The following is a 19446-nucleotide window of genomic DNA, read 5'->3' on the forward strand; positions in this document are numbered from 1 at the left end:
TCCAGTCTCATAGAAGGTGCTTTTGGTTTTAAAACATTTCATAGAGTGTAATTAATTTACTGTCAGTTTTGATCCATTAAGTCACAACATGTGCAAGGCATGTGAGGGAAAAATTGTCTTTTATAAAACACAAGAACCACTCATGATTAATTTAAAAGACGAACTCTACCCCTCCCCCAACCCCACCCACCCCTAAAACTCAACATCTTTCTCTTCCTTTTTCTTATCTTACCAATATCTAGCTCCCCTCTATATACAGACCACCACCATCAACTAGAACCACCACCACCTTCCGACCTAATTCCAAAGCCTACAAAAATTACTAAAACTTTGAATTGTTAAACAACATTATAAAGTTAAAGTAGTAATAACACCACTAAACTAATAGACTCAATAATTAGGGTTTTTGAACATTGTAGCACAACAATGTCTGACAAATTTACATTGAGAACTTCTCCAAAATTGCCCAGCCATTGACTATTCTGACCCAAAAGGATAGGAAATTTGTATGGGAAGAACCACATGAGGATGTCTTCCAATTGCTGAAACATAAGTTGTGTAATGCGCCAGTTTTAGATTTGCTAGATGGTGTGGAGAACTTCACGGTATATTGTGATGCATCACACCAAGGTATGGGTTGCGTACTAATGCAGAAAGACAAGGTTTTTGCATATGCGTCAAGGCACTTAAAGGTTCATGAGAAAAACTACATATCCCATGACCTAGAATTAGGAGCAGTGGTATTCACCCTTAAGATCTGGAGACATTACTTGTATGTAACAAAGTGCACTATTTATATCGATCGCAAAAGCGTACAAAACATCTTGGATTAGAAGATGCATAACATGAGACAAAGGCGGTGGGTGGAATTACTCAAAGATTATAATTGCAAAATTAAATACCATCCAGGAAAGGATAATGTTGTAGCGAATACGCTGATTAGGAAGGAAAGAATGAAACCCTCATGAGAACACACCTTCGTTGTCCTTATTCAGACTAGTTTGAAGACTAATATCCTTGTTGCTCAAGACGAAGCACTAAAAACTAAGAACTTGAAACGTGAAACGTGAAACATTACATTGCCTAAAACAACGATTTGAAACACGATTGGATGGAGAGAAGTACATCAAAAATAGAGTATGCATACCAAAGGTCAACAAATTATGGAAATTAATTTTAAAGGAAGCCCATAATTTCCGATACTCGATCCACCCTAAAGCTGATAAAATGTACTTGGATCTAAAGGAATACTATTGGTGGCCTAGAATGAAGAAAGATATTGCCTTGTTTATTGGTAATTTTTTAACATGATCCAAAGTTAAGGCTGAATACCAAAAGCCCTCTGATTTGCTTCAGCAACTAGAGATACCACCTCAATGGAAATGGGAGCAAATATCAATGGATTTTGTTACCAAGTTGCCAAGTACCACGAAGGGACACGATTCTATTTGGGTGGTGGTGGATAGACTAACGAAATTCGCACATTTTCTTCCAATTCAAGAAGATTACGGAATAGAAAGGCTTGCTCGAATTTACATAGACGAGATTGTAGTATGCCACAGAGTACCTATTTCCATTATCCCACACAGAGATAGCCATTTTACGTCTCGATTTTGGCGGTCACTTCAAAAAGCGTTAGGGACACAGTTAGACTTAAGTAACGCCTACCATCCCTAGATAGACGATCAGAGAAAATGAACCATTCGGAAGTTAGAAGATATGCCTCGGGCTTGCGTGATCGAATTTGGAGGAATTGGCATAACCATTTGCTGTTAGTCGAGTTCTCCTATAATAATAGCTACCATACCAGCATTCAATTTTCCTCTTATGAGGCCTTGTACAGGCGTAAATGTCGCTCCCCACTATGTTGGCTGGAAATTGGCTATAGGAAGTTAACGAGACTGGATTTAATTCAAGAGACCACTAAAAAGATCTCGATGATATGCAATAGACTAAAAGTTGCTCGCAAGCATCCATAAGAGCTATACTGACAAGCGTAGGAAAATCTTGGAATTTCAAAAGGGAGACAGAGTACTCGTAAAAGTATCCCCAATGGAAGAGAGTCGTGTGCTTTGGTAAACAAGGAAAACTAAGTTCCTATTATGTAGGACCCTTAGAGATCATCAAAAGGGTCGGTCTAGTGGAATATAAGCTTAGTCTACCAAATGAACTGAGTGTGATACATGATACATACCATGTATCGAACCTCAAAAAGTGCTTGGCGGAGGCATCCCCACACGTACCTCTCGGGGACCTCCAAATTGATGATCGACTAAAGTTCATGGAGAAACCCATAGAGATCCTCGACTGAGAGGTTAAGCAACTAAAACGAAGTAAAATACTGATCGTCAAAGTTCATTGGAATTCTAGACATGGGCCTGAGTTTACGTGGGAACGGGAGGATTTCATGAAGATCAAATATCCTCAACTATTCACTATGTCTGAACCAGTGTTCCAGCCAGTTCAATTTCGGGATGAAATTCCCACAACTGGGGGAGACTGTGATATCCGCCAAAACGTAGGTTAGTACTCAACTGGGAACTTATCATTTCCTTATGTGCAACTAACTTGGCTCTAGAGTTACAAGTTGAACTAGGTTCGCGACTTGATAGATCCCTGGGAACAATTAGTGTGCCTTAGCTTACATTGAATGGTCACATTGATATGTGAATGAACCAACCTAGTGGTAAAGTGCCAAAGTTGAACCTTATGTCTAAACACAAAACTATGTTTGGTAGACCACAGCCCAAGGGTAAGTTAGCAACCCTAAACTTCCCATATTGGAACAATCTACTACTTAAGAAAGTTAAGTATTCTAAGCTAATATGAACAAAATTAAATCATAATGTGAACTAAGTATAATGTTGATGACAAATTTATATAATTCACAATTCGAAATGTGAACCAAAAGTAAAATCTAAGGATTTAGAAATCCTACAACCACATATTATGAACCTTTGTTACTATTGTTGAAATATGAGAAATTAATTTTTATAAAGATTAAATCATAGGTTATCATTTTTCTAAATTAATTCAAGAAATATAAGTTTCCAACTTATTTCCAAATGTAAATATTTCACTAAAACCAAATAAATAAAATCCTAGGAAATTATTATAATATTTGAGTTTTTATAAAAATTTAAAGACTAGACTTATAAAAATTAATGAAAGGCTTTTAATGATTTATCCAATACCAAGAAAAATCTTCTTCTCTCACCTCCCTACCATTCAAAAACTTTCCGTATTCCCTCATCTCTCTCTCTCTCTCTGTCTCTCTCTCATGCCTTAAAACCTATCATTGCTACTCATTTGAGCCCTTTCTACACTCAAATCTCTCTCTCTCTCTCTCTCTCTCTCTCTCATTCTTCAAGAAAACTATTCAACTACAAAACCAAAGAACCCATCCAGAAATCATCCATCTTCTACCCTAATTTTGAATTCTTGAAGCTCTTGAAGTGTTCTTGGTTCACTTAAATTCGAAATCAAGGTAAACAATACAACCCCTTCTTATGGTTTTACAACTTTACCTCATCTTCTTCATGGTTCTTCTTTACTTTTCAGGTTCTATGGCTAGGTATCCTTGTTTTTCCTCTTGGTGTTTGTAGATTCTCACCATAATATATTACATCTGATTGAGATGGTGAAAATCTAGGATCAAACCCATGCTAAGAGTGAAAATATGCACATATGTTCATATGATTTCAAAAATCCAGTTTTGCATCTTCTTCTTCATTTCTTTTGGGTTCTTACATAACAAAAAAAAATTAATTATTTCTAGTACGTCTTGGATTCTTATTCACTCCATGCATGTGCTAGAAGTCAGATTTGTGGTGTTATCCTAATGTAAGATTCGGTGGTTCTAAGTAGTTCTCTATCACAAGAATGAAACACCCACTTTGGGGCCTTAGAATAACCCTAAATCTATGGCTTAGATGCATGAAACTAAAAATTTCTTGTTCTTCTATAAACTATATTTTATAGTTATTTATCTTCAACCATAAAAGAAGTATGCATGTTGTCTTTGTGAAAGTGACCCTAAGGGGGCACTCAAAGCAACCAATGATGACATGCATTCTGTTAGAATATTTTTTTCAACTTTGAACAGCCACACCTCACTCATTAATAAACAAAAATCATGATATTCTTTTTCTCTGGGCTAGTTCCATGATTTGAAATTCGAACCCACATGACTTTACTGTAAAATATTAAAAATTTGATTTTTGATGATTTTTAAAAAACATGTGCACAAGCAGAACATTTTCTGTGATCAATAGTTTTGCTTTACATGATCACGGGTCTTGAACCCCACCTTAATCTGGGTAAAAATAGTTTACAGACTTAACATATCCAACAAATAATGCCTAAATTTTGTGGATTAAAAAACCATAGAATATTCTACACAAATTCGTGAAGTTTCAGCTACATCTAGAACTCATGCACTATATTGTGCAACATTGCTTAACTTGTTGGGATTGAATACCCGTATTTTGATTCTAAATATATTGTGAAAAAATTGTTTTACGAAATTTCATATATTCAAGTGTCGATTTGTAAAACTCCATGGGCTAGAACCAATTCCTTATATTTCTATAAAAATAAAGATTTAATGGCTATACATTAAAAATAATCGTTTTTAGAAGAGATAAAAGTATGAAAGATTGTAGTATTATTATATCGACATAATAAGAAAGCCATATAAATTTTTAAACAATTTGGCCATTGTTTGTTATTTTATCCATATTTTTCATTAAATTGGAGCATGAATTTACAAATTCAAGTTATTGGACTCAAAGACCTTAACCAATATTTTTCTCAACCTTGGGAACATTATCAAAAACCTGTAAAAATTATATTGAGAATTTTGGAAACTATTTACCATTTATTTTGAATTTTATCTATTATTTGGGACTTAATTTACAAATAAATATCAAATGACCTTCAAAAATGTCTACAAAATTTCTGGACACCAATGCTCTTTGTAAGAACCAAAAAAACCAATTTTTGAAATTTATTTCCATGCCTTTGTGAAATTTTGAACACAATGCATTATGACTTAATGTTATCGATAATGAATCGTACACACTTTGGGCACTTTACGACACGACTAGTTGGATAGGTAGTTCCTAGAAAATATCTTAGTGAATTATATCTCACTAGAAACTATTTGTTATGTAGGACGCTATTGCGAATCGCACTCATCAACATCAACCCGCAATGCCCGAGCTACAAACTTTCTATTGTGAGTATTCACGCCTCCCCCTATTTTTGATTTTTAAATGTTTTGGGGGTGGAAAGCTTGCTACAATTTCTATGAACATTACTTGATGAACTTATGTTATGAACTATATGATATAAACTTTGATGTATGAACCTTGTATTATGAACTTTGGTGATATGAACTTGTATGATAAGTCCCTAGAGAACCGATACAACCTATTAACCCTGATTCGAGCCGATGGTCTTATGGATAGCGTTATTTGGGATCGATATCCCCCACTCACCCAGAACCGTGAGTGCGTATTTCCATGAACGGACATCATGGAAACCATGTATATGATGTAATGAGGCAAGAATGGTCGTTAGGCTTGGTTGTGAATAAAATGCAATGGCATTCATCATTTTATGAACTAGAACTTTTATTGAACATACTATATTTACTTGTTGAAATAATTTACTATTATAAACCTGTGAACTTACCAACTATTTTATAGTTGACCCTTGTTTTTTAATGCTTTTCAGGGAATGGTTAGTGAATCAGTAAGACACCAGCATGATTTAAGTTGTTGCTTTTGTTACAAGATGTAAACTTAGAACGCTTAATTTTTATGGTTGGTACTCCTATTTACCGTTTGTGATGAGGCCTTAGCCTGCCACTCCTCGTGTTTCCAATTTAACGGGGTGTGACAGTAATGACCACCTTTGCACCCCTCTTTAACTCTAATATCAGGGGCCTCGATATCTTTTATTAAGTTCTATTCTTTCCTTTTTCTCTCTCTATTTTGATGAACTCATTGTAAAATACGATCGAAACTCTTTCTCTCATTTACTTTAATAATAGTGAGTTTCACAAGCTTAATTAACTTTCCCCTGATTCTTCTTGTTCTCTTTTCCGCTTCACTTTGCGACACCAAGAAACAAATATGGCTACACAAATCCAACATGAGGGGTTGATGTTGCTAGTGTTAAAGCTCAAAAATGTATGCCTAGCCTTTAATTGTAATTCTTTTAGTTTGTCAATTATGATCAATGTAGCGTCGTTATTTATTCCAAAGATAATGTGGCATGAAAGCATATGATCATGAGATATAATGTATGAATTCATTTTAGGAACCCATTTACATCATTGAAACCTCGTATGTCTGTCTTTGTTCACAAATAACCTTCTACTTATATATATATATATATATATATATATATATATATATATATATATATATATATATATATATATATATATATATATATATATAATACTCATATACATACGTATAGGGAGTATTTTTAAACTTTATAAATCACATGGTTTAATTTTGATTATATGAATTAATAATTAATTAATTAATATTTTAAACCAGTTATAGATTTAATATTTATATTTTAATTAAATCGTTAATTAAATATTATATGAAAATCTATTACGGATAATTCCGTTGAATTATCTTATAATTAAATATTTTGTTTCCTTATCAACCTCTTCACAATTCAAATTAGTGTTTCAAAATTATCTACCATTAATTGGTTTAAATTTTATCATAAAAAATAATAGATAAAGACTAATAATTAACTTACTAAACGAATTAGGCAAGCAGATACAGAAAAAACCAAATTTTCGAAATAAGCATCACGTCGTACCAATTTTTTTTCCAGGTTTCTTCAGTTTTGCATTATCAATTGAAGAAGCATGGCTCTGATACCACCATTTCGATTTTTAGGTTACAATAACATTATACTATAAAAATTTTACTAAACATTTATGGCTTTTCACAATTAATAGCAACTTACTTATGAAACAAAAACTTCTATTCTAGTATAATCGAAATTACTTATAAGAAAAATACCTTTAAAATAATCACGTATGTGAATATCTTGAGCTCCTTAAATGCTCCATGGAAACCGAGCGCCAAAAGTATGTACGACTCTAATGGTTAACACCCAAACCATAGAACACTAGAAAGACAAAAGGAGAGTGGTTGGAGCAGGAGAATTTCATTCTCTGCATTCTAGGTATGATCATGAACTAAATTTGATGCCATAAGGTACCTATTTATAATTTATGTAACTTGTAGATAAATCTGTATTTGAATAATTAAATAATAGATTTAATCCCAATTGAAATCATTTTCTTATCAGGAACTCGGAGGCTTCTAGAAACCCTAAAAAAGCTCTGAAAACCATCCGTGCCTTTGTTGTTTTTGGAAGTGTATCTTTTGTTTAACTATTAAACAACTACAATTCACCCTTACACCTTTAATTAATTCTGATTAATCCCAAATTAATTCTTCACTAACTCTAGTTAATAACTAATCAATGCTGACTATCTCCAATTAATTCATAAATTATTATTAAATATTTCTAATTAATTTATCAATCACATGATAAATTCACAAATCATTATCTCTCTCTCTCTCTCTCACTCTCTCTCTCTCTCTCACATAAAGTCATTTCTAGCATTTGATGGCAACCCGAAAAGGTCTTTACTTTTATTCCATAAAGTTATATCAATTTACACATGGCCTTCACCAATTTAGTTATGAGTTTGGACAATTATTCTAACGTAATAACCTAAAGGAGAATCTGTGTAATATAGTTAGACCCAAGACTCCAAGCAACAAATAAGAAAAACCCTTTTGGGAGGGAATTCAAAATTTATATATATATATATATATATATATATATATATATATATATATATATATATATATATATATATATATCCTTAAACTGAATATATAAATTTTAAACTAAGAGGATATAAGAGATAGGGGAAACAGAAATTGTTGGAAAATTGGTGTAGGGTTTGATTCTTTAAACCTTATTATTAGCAGCAACTAGAATCCTTCAACTGATTAAATTCTCAAGGATAATCATTATCTTTATCAAAACATGCTTTATATATATATATATATATATATATATATATATATATATATATATATATATATATATATATATATATATATATATATCCTAGTTTTCATCCACCTCCACTTCATGGAGGCTTCTAGAATATTTTAGATATTCTCAAGGAATTAATTAATATTCAATCCTTGTAATTAATTAAAAATATTTAATTAAATACCAAAATCATTTCTATTTTATTTTTTAATTCACAATAAACTAAACACTTATTTTTCTCCATTTTTGATTTTTGTGTCTTAAGGCCAAACTAAAATGACCTTTTTATTATTCTAAATATTATCAAGAGTTAATGAGTTTGGAAACTATCTCTGAAAAGACACCCCTAATAGGTTACTTTACGAATAACTATATTGCAAGTTCTGAAGGCATTCATGTGCATGATGATAAAGTAAAAGTTATTCATGATTGGGCATGCCAAAAACCGTCATAGATATATACAACTTCCATGGTCTAATAACCTTTTACATGAAATTTTTCAAAAACTTTAGTTCCATTATGGCTCAATAACAGACTATATAAAGAAAGCACAATCTATGTGGACATATAAAGCATAAAGAAGTTTCAAGTTCATCAAGGATAATTTGAAAACCGCACTAGTCCTCTCTTTTCCTAACTTTGACAAAGTTTTTAAACAAGAATGTGATGCTTGTGGAGCTAGTATTCGAGTAGTATTATCCAAAGAAAGCAATCATGTTGACCACCATAGCGAGAAACTTAATGAACTACATCATAAATGTTCCACCTTTGAACATGAATTTTATGTTGTATTTAAAGCTATGAAGCACTATAAGCACTATTTTATACATCAAGAGTTTGTTTTCTATTTAGATCACCAGTATTTTAAATAATTCTATGCTCAAAAGTACTTAAACAAAGTGCATGCAATATGGGAAAGCTTTCTGGAATAAATCAATTAGTTCATCAAAAACAAATTCATAGCAACAAGCACAAATTCGGAGCTTCCAATAATGTAGCAAACACGCTTAATAGAAAAACAAACTTTCTTTTATCCATGAACAATTAAGTGGCTAGATTTAAAACATTAAAAGAGTTGTATGAAACTTATGGCGATTTCAAAGTGATATGGAAGGAAGTCAACACAAATCAACACTTGGGCGAATTTCTCATTCTAAAGCAATATTTATTCAAGGGGAATCATTTTTATCTTCCTAGAACTTCCCTCAGAGACAAAGTAATAAAATACTTACATGTAGGAGGATTAGGAGGAGATATTGGAAGAGGTAAAACAATTGTTGCAGATGAAGAAAGGTACTTTTGTCCATAAACGTGATGTAAGTAGTTTTGTCTAACGGTGTATAATGTGTCAAGATAGAAAAGGAAAGGCTCAAAACACAATCATTTATATGCATATGCCAATTCTTTTGGACTATGGGAGGATATTTCTCTAGACTTTATCTTAGGACTTCTTAGGACCCAAAGAAGGGTAGATTCAATTTCTGTGTTTTTAGATTGGTTCTCAAAGATAGACCATTTAATACCATGCGAGAAGACATTTGATGTTTCCATGCGGCCAAACTCTTCCTTTAGGAGGTTTTCCTTCTATATGGGGTGCCTAGCCCTATAACCTATGATCGGGATAGTAAATTTGTAGCATACTTTTGGTTAACACTTTAGCGGAATTTTAGAACAGAATTGAACTTTAGTACTACCCATCAACAATATGATGGGTAGACTAAAGTTTTCAATTGTAATTTGGAAATATGATCATATGTTTATGTAGGTAGAAACCAAAGATGTGGGATGTAGCCCTAGCATGAGTCGAATTTTCATACACCAATCTTATTCATAACTCGACTCGGATGTCATCATTTGTTGTAGTCTACCAAAAACCCATGCGATAGGTGCTGTATTTGGTTGATATACCAAGGAAAAATGATGAAAAAGCCAATAAACTTAAATAATACATGTAGAAGACCCATGAAGAAGTAAGGGAGAAGATTTCCCAATCCAATGCTAAGTACAAAGTAGTTGCTAAAAAACGTAATTGTCCTAAGATATTTCAGTTGGGAGATGAGGTGATGGTATAACTTCGAAAAAAGTGATTTCTTGTGCGAAGATATAGTAATTTGGGTCAATAAAAGTATGGTCCCTACAAAGTTTTACGAAAGATTAATGAGAACGCCTACGTCTCCGACCTACCAAATTTGGTGTCCGTCTCTAAAACTTTCAATTTCTATGATATTTACAAGTAATACCTACAAGAAAAACTTTTTTATCCCGAGAACTCAATGCCGAGTTCCTAATAAGTGAGGGGGATGATGTAGAGCACACAGATGATTTAGAAGAAGCTTTTATGGATAGTTGTCAGAAAGAAAATGGATCCAAAAGAGGCGAAACTTGAAATAGACATAACTTTTCATTCTTAAGGGAACTAGAGGTGTGCTATATATAAATGGAAAAGAATCAAAATTGCAAACCTCTTACAAGGTAGATCGAGTCATCTTGCCCTTTAGTCGATCCTCAAAAACTAATATTTAGGCCTCTAAATCCCAAGTTTTGACTAATTTTCGAATAACATCTATTTTGTTTTATTTTGTTTTATTCTTAAGTTTTCACAACTCCCAAGTTTTCCCAAATGTAATTAATAATGTTTAAGCTCTCATTAAATCTAGTAAGCTATTAGAAAGTGGGTTATTTAATAATTCTCTCACTAGTCTAATCTCTCAAAATGGTTCTTTTTAAATTGGGAGCCACATCCAAGGAGAACTTTGCACCCTAACATTCTCCCTATTAAATTTAGGATTAGATGACCCGACTTCAATTTCCAAATGAGCTCCAAGCGATCAACACCCAATTCCCCCTTGAAGTGACACCGGTCTTCAAATCTGTTGTGAAAAGAAATATCAATGAATCTTCAAATACCCATTTTCACTTCATCACCCTTTTTATAATCAAAAAATATTATAAAACCCACAAGGGTATTAGAAGCGCTCGAGGAAAAAATGCGATGAAACTCCCCCTTGATGTGCGACAAAAATGAAACCACGAAAATGTTGCACGAAAAACAATCAAGAAAACTTGAGGAAAAAATCTTAAAAAGTTGTGAAGATTTCGACTTTTGGGTCAGAGTTGCAAGAAATTTGAAAATTGGGTAAAATTTGTCATTTTTACAAATACTACAGGGACCCGTTGCAAAAAATCAGCTTCAAATGCAAAAATTCACCCCAAATGTGAAATTAGGTATAAAATGTCATTTCACATCAACTGTAGGAAGCACATTCGAAACTTCTCCATACTTCACAAAAATTACCCCCACATTGAAACAATGTATATTCTACCAAAATTCTTAAACTGCAGGGATTCGAATTAAAACATCTTCATTCTTCACAGAAAGTGACCCCACATCAAAATTGGTATATTTATCCAAAACGCTGAAACTATAATGACTCAAACAAGAAATGTTGTGCTCTTCCCCAATTCGTTTCCAGATGTAAACTCGGAACAATATCAACAACATCAATCGAATTTGAAACTTAACCCAAGAAACACTTAGTCGAAATCAGACTTCTTGATTTGTATAACACTCATTCGACTCAAACTTAACAAGAAACACCAGATTAGAGATAAAATGTGACATAGTATAGTGTTCTTCCCCATTTGACCCCAGATGCAAACAAAGACAACAACATTAGTAGGTTTCAATTTCGACTTCAAATTTAAAATTGATTTCTTGAATCGAATCGAACAACAAAATTAGTCAATTAGATGGGGTTTCAACATTGCGACTAACTCAACACAATTTTGACCCAAGCACTTGATTCAAATTGCGTTCTCTTCCATTTTTTTCCAAAATTGAATGAACATCACCATCATCCATTAGTCGAAATTACGACGCTTGACTCGAACCAATAATAAACACCAGTCGAACTCAGATTCTTATTGATTCGAATGACTCAAAACAATATCAATCGAACGTACTTTCAATTCCAAACAAGTGCATTCGACCATGAACCCCAATTTATGCTTTTGACTACTAAACACAATTTTTATCATCAATCAACAATTTCCAATCAAATTAAAAACTCATCCTTCTCATTCTCCAACTTTTATATCTAAAATCAAAAACTCGAAATTGATTCCCATCTATCGAAAGTATGAATCAGTTGAGAAGCCATCTTCTTATTTTCAAAACATCCATTCTCAAATCACTGACATCAAAATTTTTACTTTTCAATTTGACTTTTCAAAAATGAAACAACCTTATTACAATAGATCAATTTTCCTTCGATCATACATTTGTGAGATTAGTAATCCAAAAACGAATTTAGATTATCAATGAATTCGATTATCAATCTTCCTATTAACCATCGATCTTGAAATTGTTGAAAACTCATCATTTGACTTTCAGAACAACATCGAATTCCAAAAACATTTCCTTTGATCGGCAAATGACCCTTCGATTATGACTCAACATTTTCCAAAATTGTTGAAGATTCTCAAAATAATTTAGAAGAGGAAGTTAGATCTCGGAGAAGGGAGAAGTTCCATGTATGGTACAATGTGCATCATGGATGGTACAACGTGCAAGAATTTTCTGATCTTGAATTTGCGTAGCATACCATCCATGATGCACATTGTATCATACATGGAATTTCTTCTCACTTCTTTAAGATCTAACTTCCTCTTCAAAATGATTTTGAGAATCTTCAATAGTTTTTTGTTTGGAATTTGAAAACCATTGCAACATATGATGATTGTTTCATAGGAACCAAAATTTTCTTCATTGATTTTGGCTTCATCAACATTTGAAGAATTTTGTTTAAAAACCCAAATTTTCTTGTTTTTGATCTTCTTCTTCTTCTTTTTCTTCAACTTTTAAATCATTAAGATTTGAATTCAAGTACAACTTCATTATTCACAATTTGAACATGGCAATTTTGAATCAAATCTTTCGGAGTTTGATATATTTAACTTCTTGGATTGAAGGCTTTCTATATGGAACCATTCCTTCAAATGAATCACAAAATTCAAGCAATAATCCATTTGAACTCCAACTGAACAAAAAACTTTTTCAACTTCATGAGAATCACATTGCATTCCCTTATCTTGAACAACATGAGCATGCAACTAAAGTGCAAGAACATTGACACCATATTTGCATTCGTCAAGACAAATTACTTTAATGACTTCATATTCATTCTTCTTCCTGCTTCTTTCATGATAAGTTGTAACCAAATAATTAAGCAACACTTTATGATTATCATGACCAAGAGGATAATCAATCATCTTTCCATGTTCATATTTTGCAGCACAACAAATGAGTAAATTTTCTTTAAGATATCGAGTTGTAAACAATGAATAAGTCCTTCAAAACTATATGGATATCAATAATCTCTAAGAAATACAAACCATCTTTCAAAATATTTTTTTCCATTTCAAATCAATCAGGAAAAGATTACAAGAGCTTGGATTTTTCTAGAGAGATAAAGTGATTTTGAATGAAATCTCTAGAGAGAGAAAGCAAAATTTATCAAAATTCTAGAGAGACAAAGTGATTTCGAGCTGAATTTTAAGAGAGAGAAAGAAAAAATCACTTGAATTCTTGAGAGGGAAAATCAAATATGAATGAAGATCAAAGAATAATTCGATTTCTAGAATAAAAAACATTCTAAAAAATGAGCTTACAATAATTTGTTATTCACTAAATCATGTTGTCATCATGCATCAATTTTTTGAAAAGTTCAAGCACCCGCTCTAATACCAATTGTAGTGATCTGATTATGATGACTTATGCGGAATTGTAATGATAACGTGAATCTTGAAAAAAAATTGAAGAACATAAAATGTAAATAATCTTGTTTAAGCTCTCATTAGACCTAAGAAGCTATTACAAAGTGGGTTATGTAATATTCCCCTCACTAGTCTAATCTCTCAAAATAGTTCTTTTTAAAATGGGAGCCACTGACTTCCTATTTATAGCAAAGGCTAAACTCATTGTACCTCACAAGCCGTAAACCGCATCCAAGGAGAACTTTGCACCCTAACAGTCATAACTGCCAAATTTAGCCTCACCCTTTATAAAGGGTCATTTTTGATCCTTTAAAAGCATAATGAGTTTCAATAATATAAAAACCTTGAGTTTCTCTTTATTTTTTATTCTTTCATTAGGTGTCAGTAGGTGAGGGGATAGTTTTTTAATCTTATATACTATTAATTATAAATAAAGAAAAGAAAAAAGAAAAAATATAATATAAAGGGTAAAAGAGTCTTTATATGTGAATGATGGATCCGTGTGTATCTTTTTTAAATGATAAAGACTTGATCGATCAACTTTTTAATATTTGGACCAACCCTACGATTTTGAGATAAAGACTTGATCTATCAACTTTTTAATATTTGGACCAACCCTATGATTTTGATCAAACCACATGGACTATTTATATTATTTAAATGAGCACTTGTAATCAAATCAACATTTTCTAACAAAAAAAGGTTGATTTTTTTTTTCCTATATCCTCTCTATTTTATCATTCCAGCTGATATCCCACACAAAAAACAAGTTCGAGATATATGAACAATGGTGGCTAGATGATCGAATTGAATTACCGATTACAACTCTCATGAATACTAAGGACAAATAGATAATTTAAAAACAAATTTTGTTTTAAAGATAACAAAAAAACAAAGTATTTAAAATATAAGAAAACAATAGAGGAAAAAAATAGATTTTTAATTTTTTAATTTGATTCTTGAAGCTTGGAAATTTGGGATGTTTGTCTATATATTGTTAGTTCGCTTGTTTATGGGTCCTTAGTCTTTAGCCCATTAGGGTTTCTGTCTAGCTAGTATATATTGTGACAACTCTAAATTTATTCCGTCACTGTATCCCATTTTCGTTAATAAAATTTATTTTTATTAAAATTTTCCGTTAACTTTTGGATTAAGTTAATTAAATTGGGACTTTTATTTTGACTTCATAAGTGTCGGAACATATTAGAAACACGTTAAAACACCCTCAATATTCATTTGGAAAAGTTTTAGTTACAACTAAGTCGGGTTACGACAATTTAATCCGGTAAAATTGTAAACCCCCGTTTAACGTCGGTATTGGGTGGATTCCCACTTGGCCACAAACTCAAGACTTATTTAAAGGATGAGTGGCCTTCATTTGAGCTTTTTCCCACCTTGTCATAATTTTCTCTCTCTACTCTCTCTCTAAAACTCGAGTTTTGACCCAAAAACGCCCCTTTCAAGCTCCAAAATCGTAAGTGATCTACCCTAACTTGTTGTTTAACTTGTTAAGCATGCAAATCTATGTTTAAATCATTCAAAACACTCAAAAACTTGTGTTTACGGTTTGGGAACACCTCCCAAAACCGTAAACTCCCATAAAGGGGTTTTGAAGCCCCAAAACCCTTCCAAATCTTTTCTAGTGTTTAACAAAGACTTAAAGACTTGCATGTACGAACTTAGAACACCAAAATCATTTCATTTGGGTAGTAAACATGAGTTTACGGCCCAAGAACATTCTTGGCCCGTAAACACATCTTCATAGACCATAAACACCTTTTAAGGTGTTAAATTGCCTCTTAAACACCTCCAAAAGCTTCCATGAGCGCCTAGAACCTTGTATTCCTTCATGTGATGCACCAAACCATGCACAAATGAGCAACACTTGAGTTTACGGTTTGGGAAGGTCTCCCAAAACCGTAAACACCTCCAAAGGGTGTCTAAGTGCCCTTAACACCTTGTATGGCTTAGATTTGGGTCTATGAAAGACTCTAACTTTCATATTTATGAAAGACCCAAACTTTCATACTATTTCAAAAGATTTCTTAAGTTACTTCCTCAAAACATGCTACATGCATATTTATAAAACAATATTTTATATTGATAAGGTGATTACAAAGGATTGGATACAAACCGACTAAGTTTTATTACATTTCATGTCTACCCAGGAATCTACTATTCATATATATACATGAACATTAAAAATACAGAGAAATACTATTAACTATTCTAAATCTTTCAGTAGTATAAAGCTATATTGGAATACTCATCACCTGCAATTGTTAAATATTGAGAGGAATAAGCGATAACGCTTAGTGGATTCAATAAATAGATACAATATAATCTTATGCCTTACATATACCAATATGACAGAAGCAGAAGGGAACAAGAAGACATATGTGAAATCATGTGACAAGCGTTCATATTAATCAAAACTTTATTCAAAGATATACTTTTCAATGAGACATAATGATTTCAATATTTTATATGCATCAATAAAGCTTTGGCCCAATTGGCACAAAATACATATAATTTCTGATTAACATTTTGGTTGATTTCAGGCTTATAGCCCTGTCTAACCATTTGCCAATACCATATAATAGAGTTCATTCTCTTACGGAGTCATGCTCTACATGGTCATAGGCTACATACCATTCTTATCTAACCTTTTGCCAATGCCATAGAATAGAAGTCATTCTCTTACGGAGACATGCTCTACATGGCCAGAGGCTACGTACCAGTACCAATGTGAATTTAAGTCCTTTCACTGATCACATTTTCAAACGTATTATAATTGCTATAATCATAGCGAATAAAATAACACGGGAGAATAACTCAGAATAATAACACTAAGAAGCATATAGCACATATAACACATAACATACAATTGTTCCTATATATTGAACTCACTTTAAGTTAACCGGGGGTTAAAATAGTAATTTAGACAACATTTCGGCCTTAAATATGTCTTTCTATGTTGAAAACCGGGAGCTTAATTGAAAACTGGGCTCTGAGAAGGTAGGGCTTCGAAACCGAAAAGATAAAATTTTCGGGCTTCTCGGGGATCTCGGGACATGATTTGGGTGCTAAATTTGATACCGGGACTTCGGGAAAAGTCAAAATAGTGAAAATATCGAAAATGGGCTAAAAGTGGCGAATTTCCAAAGTTAGTCGGCAAGGTTCGCAGCCGCCTTTATACAGGGCCGAAGCCGAAGTCGGTTTGGGAGGGAAGCAAGCAGCGAAGCAGCTCGGTGGCGTCAGCAGCGAGGGGCAGGTGGCGCGAGAAGCGAAGGCCACGACGCCTGCTGCGAGGCTCGGAAGGATAGGTGACGAAGCAGCTCGGTGGCTCGGCTCGCAGATAAGCACGCATCGGATCCAGATTGACTCGCACATCGGTCCACTCAGCATGGGACATGCGATGCTTCTCGGATCGGCCACGTCTCTAGTGACACTGCTGCTTCGTGCGAAGTGGCGTGGCAGCGACAAGGGTCTCCGGTGGCTGGACTGTTCATGCGAAATTCTCGGATTTTGAGCCCCGAACTTCTAAAATCCATAAATTTCGCATACGAGCTCCGTTTTTGACGTTCTTTATATGCACTCGTAGCTAAAATTACTCTCTACAACTTTCGTTTAGACTTCGTCGACTAATTTTGAATTTATTTTTAAGATTATCATTTTTAACAGACTGGGACATGAAAATCCTTTAAAAATTCATAACTTCTTCATCCGACATCCGTTTTCGTTTGACTTTTTACCGTTGTACTACAAATGTCAAGACCTTTGATTCTCGTTTAGGATGTATCGGTCAAATATCGCTCGATCTAAAATTTGAGTTTTTAGATGTCTACTACTAAGTTGAAACTTCGACAAATCATAACTTACTCATACAAAGTCAGATTTTTGCGTTCTTTTTATCGAATTTCTCGGTTTAACGAATACTGTGACTTTCATTTAGATTACTAAGGATAAAAAGTAGTTTATCAAAAACTCACTTTTTACATCATTCGGTGTCGTGCCCGTTTTGTCGCGGATCTTCGGTTGGTCATAACTTCTTCGTTATAACTCGGATTTTAATGAGGTTTGCGCCTACAAGTTTCTAACGAGATGATTTACAACATCAAATAATAAAATTTTACTTATTTAAAATTTTATATTTTCGCTAAATTTCAGTATTTGGCTATTAATTGGAATCTCATAAGACTTCCAATATTTTATGAGTGATTCTAAACATAGTTTTACTTCATTTCTAGTAAAAACTAGTTGTTAGAACTCAACACTCAATTTTATTCACTTTTAATAATAACAATACACAATTTCAGAACGTTTATGTTACAAATACCTCCTCTTTTTGAGGATTTCATCCCCGAAATCATAACGATTAAAACAATTAAGGATACTTCACTCTTATTTCATTCCTATTTTTCTCAAGTATAATTTGGGCCTCGATGGTGTTTCCACTTGATTAGCACCAACTTCAGTTCTTTATTACGTAGATTAGTCGTTCTTTCATTTACAATCTCTTCTACTTATTATCCAGTTTCACCTCAGATAATAGAACCATTTTATCATATATGCTTAACCTTTATACAGATAGCTCACATGAAACACTTCATGAATATCTGTCAAATCTTCAGGCAATCCCAAGCAGTATGCTTGCTTACCAACCATTCTTTCTCCCAAAGTAATATAACGCCTATTTATGAAATACCTTAAGTATTACTATATCATCCACCTGGAATTCTACGGGTCATCTCCTCTTTCCTGCCTAGGGAATTTATCGATCTTGGGTCGCTTTCATTCTTTCTCGGAAAATTTGTATCTTGTTAGTGATGTCTTGAATTATTTCAGATCCTCTAAAGATCTTCTATCTTACGTCACGCCAACATATTTGAGTATGACATTTATGCTCATACAATACTTTATATACCTTCAGTATATTTTCTACTGTTTGGATTGCTCTCTTCTTTTGACCATTTTGTTTTTTAGGGTGATAAGTTGTACTAAGAGGAACTCGAGATCCTAATTCATGTTTCATTCTCACCCAAAAGTGAGGAGTGAAACGAGTATCACAGTCGGAAATAATCTATAGTGGCGCACCATGACTTGCCACAATTTCGTCTAAGTAACTTACATGTATTTCTCCAATGGAGTCGTTTCACGGGTGGCGAGAATATATGCACTCTTCATCAGCCCGTCGATAATTATTCAAAGGTTATCATTCACAGTTTTCTTCTCCTCTTTCAAGGTATTAACTGTATAAGCCGGATAAGTAGAATATCCCTTCGACATAATTTACGAGTTTTTAAGAAAGAAATTTATTATTTTCACCGTAGACATAAATAGAATCTTCCCTTTTGATAGGGATGCATATCATCTCTTTGTAGCACAAGAGCTTTGCATGGTTCTTTAACAACCAATCCATGTCGAGAATAATATCAAAGATAGGAATTAGGTTAGCAGGAAGATTATAACTTTCAATTCCTATAACACTAACTCTATAGGCTTTATTCACAAGTAATGATATATTTCCTATGTTATCTATATGAAATGATTGGA

At 33.1% G+C, this 19446-nt stretch overlaps 1 long non-coding RNA gene across 1 annotated transcript; it reads left to right on the top strand.

Annotated features, from left to right (window-relative positions):
- The first annotated feature begins 3362 nt into the window (after window positions 1-3362).
- Window positions 3363-5996, top strand: LOC111920285 (uncharacterized). Its single transcript, XR_002859801.2, has 3 exons — window positions 3363-3487; window positions 5176-5239; window positions 5740-5996. It is a non-coding gene; the product is annotated as an uncharacterized LOC111920285 (long non-coding RNA).
- The last annotated feature ends 13450 nt before the right edge of the window (window positions 5997-19446 follow it).

The sequence above is a fragment of the Lactuca sativa genome, chromosome 3, assembly GCF_002870075.4.
Source record: "Lactuca sativa cultivar Salinas chromosome 3, Lsat_Salinas_v11, whole genome shotgun sequence".
NCBI classification, from domain to species: domain Eukaryota; kingdom Viridiplantae; phylum Streptophyta; class Magnoliopsida; order Asterales; family Asteraceae; genus Lactuca; species Lactuca sativa.